At 38.4% G+C, this 4556-nt stretch overlaps 1 pseudogene across 1 annotated transcript; it reads right to left on the bottom strand.

The window, feature by feature from the left end:
- Positions 1-1431: 1431 nt before the first annotated feature.
- LOC307064425 (small ribosomal subunit protein uS3-like) lies at positions 1432-2154 on the bottom strand (annotated as a pseudogene). The gene has a single exon. The product of its transcript is annotated as a small ribosomal subunit protein uS3-like (transcript).
- Positions 2155-4556: the final 2402 nt, after the last annotated feature.

Below are 4556 nucleotides of genomic sequence, written 5' to 3'. Positions count from 1 at the left end.
GTGTTCTAAAATAATCAATGTCTTTTGTCTTACCGAGGCCAAAGCCAAGACAAATTATGAGACAGAGAGATGCTTCTGTGCTCCTCCCATTCCTTCCTTGTTAGGATCTTGCTAGAGGAGAACAGAGAAACAGAAGGAAGATAGACTGCAAGGAGAACTGCTTACTCAACAGTAGGTCTGACATGTAAAGGTCAATAACCAGAACCCTAGTAGGGAATCCCAATAGCCAACATTCAGCTGACTTTGGACATTGGCTATTGGGAATCTTAGAAGTCAAAGAAGTATTAATCACTTCTTTGTGTACCATATTGAGTGGTTTCTACATTATTATTTAGTGCTCACAATACGGGAATTTACTGTTAGCTTTAATTTATAAATGAGATGTTGAGAACCTTCACTAAGCTTAGATACAAAGGAACTAGAATCCCACCCAAGTCTATCTGACTCCAGGGCCCATGTCCTTCACCACTGAACTATGGTACAGGACAGGAGCATTCCACGTCAGAGAAGGCAGGAGCATCTCGATTTCCAGTGCCAGTCTGTAGAAGCAGGACCTTTGGCTCATGGCTAGATAGAAAAGGGCCATGATCTACACCCTGAGGTAAGAGTAGGACACAACCAAGTGCACCCAGGCCTAGCTAAGTATACCAGAGCCTGGTAAACATATAATCTGTGATCCACAGGTCAATGAGTCTCACTTCAGGTAAGGTGCTGCTCATGGCATCTCAAAAGCTTTTGGATGAAACTGTACACAAGGACCTAACTGCAGATAAAATATTGAGGAAGAAGACCTCATAGTCCAACAAAAATTATCAAGACTCAAACATACAAAATATTATCTACTTCATTCATTCTACTAATATTTCTCTTTTTCTGAATAACCCCCAAATAAAATGGTTGTTGTATTCATTTTCTATGTGCAATACAGAAAATCACCTTAAACATATCACTCTTCTAAACGTATAACCCTGAACTACAGATGAGTTAATCAAGGTGCTTTCCTGTTAGCAATCAGCTTACACCATCACCAGATTTACCCCTCAACAGGATACTTCTCTGGTTACCTCTGCTTGGGTCCTCCTGTTCTGGCCCTTGCCTCACAGATACAATTGAAACCAAGGGGATTTCAGGGAAAGCAAAGAAACATTGTGAGCCAGACAGCTCTAAGAATCAATCGAGTAATGCTCCCATGCCATTGTAAAGCAATTATACTCCAAAAAAGATGTTAAAAAAATAAAATAAAATAAAATAATAAAAGCTGATGTGAAAAAAAAAAAAAAAGTAATGCTTCCATGGAGCAACATGACCCTCAGTCTGAACACTGAATGTATGGTCTAGTCAGTCCACAGGTCTTTTTAAAATATTTTATTTTATTAAAGGTCTTTACAGAGTAACATCCAGACTCCAGATCCAGCTGCCAAGGATACCCTATTATGCTATGAGTACTGGCTGGGGCATGGTAAGTGGCTCCAGCTTCCCACCCTTCTCTTCCGAGATGGGATTGGTGGGTGTTATCTCATTTTGGGGTTCCACAATGCTCACGAGGTCAGGAAGGGGCTTCTTAAGGCCAATCTTACCACTTGGGTCCCAAGGCAGCATGACCTTCACTTTGATGCCCAGCACACCCTGACTGAGTAGCACGTGGCACATGGCAGTGTCAACATAGTAGTTAACAGAGTCCCAGATCATCAGGCCATCCACAAACTTCATGGATTTAGCCCTATATCCTCAGAGTTTCCCAGTACCATGACTATGCAGGCTTTAGCCCCACATTCCATGATGAACCGCAGCATACCATAGCAGGCCCTCCTCCACACAGCAAGTCCTCCTAGGAATCTGTAATACAGAGACTCTGCCTGGGCAATAGCACACAGACCTCTTGTGGCCACCTTTTCAGTATAAAGCTCTACACTGCCCTCAGGGAAGCTAGATCTTTTCTGAACCACAGCAGTCAGTTTGCAGATCTGCTGGCCCTTCTCACCAGGAACATTCTGCATACTGGTGGCCAGGATAATGATTTCTGTCATGGCTGGTGTAACTCAGAACTCCATAGTATCCATCTTCAGCCAGCTCCTGAGTGAGAAACCCATTCAGTTCAGCTTTGAAGATGTTATCGGTGACAAACTTCCTCTCCTTGGAAATTTGCACCACCATCTTGCTGCCGTGTGCTGCCATAAGGAAAAACTACTAACATATCTTGAGTTCATACTATGTAGCAGACACTTTTTTGAGTTTAGACTTTTGAGATCCAAATTAGAGTAGTCTAAATATGTAGTTTTGTTTGTCTCTATTTAACTACCCTATTCCTGAGTTGCGTTCCTGAAACTTGACTGTAGTAGAAGTTTTCCAGGTAAAGGAAAGAAAGGAAATTCAGGCCACGAAATAAGTGGCATGAATAAATGACAGGAGATGTGAAAGTCTTTACCTGATTCGGGGAAAGGTGAGAAGTATAAGATGGGTGAAATATAAGGTGATGGACATGGTGGGTGAGGATGACAAAGTCGCCATCTTTATTGTACTCTGTGGGGGAAACTTCAGGAGGGAGAAGATGTAGAAATTATTGGAGGCAGACAAGACTTTTTGTTACCTTACATTACACTTCTTTCATCTCAGTTGCTTTAGCTCTCAGTCCATCTCGTTCTCAGGAGGAATGTGCTTTGACATCCAAACATTTTGATTCAGGATCTGTTTCAAGGAAGGCTTGATTTCTGTGAGAAAAATCTGGATGGGTTCCCAGCTTCTCCTCTGCCCGGCCTTCATTCACAGCATGCTTTCCTCATTCTCTTTGATGTGAATTTTCAGAACATCGTTGGGTGTAATCAATATTCAAACATAATTTCAATAAACCCATCCAAAAGCAGGTTCAAATGTTTTCACAATACTTCTCACCAGCCTTGAGAGTGCTCTTTCTGGCCATCAGAGTCACCACCATAAAGTGTATGGGTTGGCCCTAAACAAGAATGGCCAACTAAGGGGACTAGTGGAGACAGAAATCTAGCACCAGTTCTGCTCCTGCAGTTGAAGAGCTCAACAGGAGGTGGCATCACCCCAAAAATAAAGCACTTGTTTTTTTCCCATAAAAATAAACTGCTTAGGCTATTAGCGGCCTTTTGGCCCAACAGAAAAAACAGGCCTATGTAACGCATTACTATTTCAGCCAGAAAGAATAATAACAAAAGATAGATAATTTTGTCTAGAAGAAAAGGAGTTGAACCCTCAGAGAATAACAAAATGTGACTTTATATAAAATAATACAATACATGTAAATAAGTGCCTGTCATACAGTAAGCAGAACAATGATGTCTACTTATTACTAATATCAGTAATAATATTTCATTTTCATTATTTACTATTTTTAGGGTATTGAGAGTGTTTATGTAATTGATTTTTAAAGTTACCAAAAAACTTCATGGCTATCATTTCAGTGTAAATTGAATGTAGTTGTTCTGATCTATAAAAGAAGACAAAGGCTACCAAGATACATTTTTTAAAAGCTGATGAAAATATGGCAGTGTTTTAAGTTTTGACAGAACTGAGTGAGAAAGTACTCCAGAGTTATATTATTCTTGCTAATTTTCAGGATGCTTAAAATGTTTTATAATTTTATATAATATATAAATATTCTAATCTCCCCAAATAGAAAAGACAGCCTTGATACTAGAAGTGGGGGCAAGGAAACTCTAACACTAAGTCAAGTGGCTGAGATCTGGTCCTATTTACTTCCTACATGACCTTGAGCTGATCAATTTACTACCTCTCTAACCAAGCATTTTCTCACCTGTAAAATACAAGAATTGGACTAGAAGATCTCTCAGGTTCTTTACTTAAATTTTGTGACCAAGTCTACTCTTTGACAGCTAAAAAAGACAGGGCTGATTTTAGTGCATACTCTCTGTCCCCATATCTTGAAAATAACTGATTGCCTAGAAGGGTCAAAGATGTGCCATCTGCTTCTATTACCAATTACATTGTGAAGCTGCCTCAAGTTTAAAAAAGAAAAATTTAGTAAAAAACAGAAGTTGGCAGGAAATGTGCTGTAAATAATATCACCCCCACACATTTACTGAATAATTCATAACCAGTACGTAGTAGAAGCATAATTTTTAAAATGACATTTTCCCCAAATACCTGAATGTTCTGACATCAGTAACAAATGATTTAGTTGGCATTACCTTAAAAATTACAGTGTTTAGAGATTGACATCTCAGATTTAAATTTATTTTATTTTTATCAATTTCCTTTAAATCAACTTTGCTGTATTATATCGGAATGAAATATTTGCCATAGTTGACTATCCCTCATTATTTTTCACATATCCTTTTTTAATATTCTTTATCCAATGTTTTTTCTTTTGAAATATTCCATTCTTCCTCACCAGTGAGACCCTTCACTTTCATTCAAACTGCATAAAATAATCTTACAATTTGGTAAATTAATATAAGAACATTTTATTTAATTATGTACAAGGAGAACTAGTATTACGTTAGTGATTTTTCAATCTGATATAATGAAAACATACTTGTTCCAATTTATTTTACTCACCACTATCTTCTTTT

This window comes from Hyperoodon ampullatus (assembly GCF_949752795.1).
Source record: "Hyperoodon ampullatus genome assembly, chromosome: 15".
In the NCBI taxonomy this organism is placed as follows: Eukaryota; Metazoa; Chordata; class Mammalia; order Artiodactyla; family Ziphiidae; genus Hyperoodon; species Hyperoodon ampullatus.
This window is presented reverse-complemented; position numbering and strand designations above follow the sequence as displayed.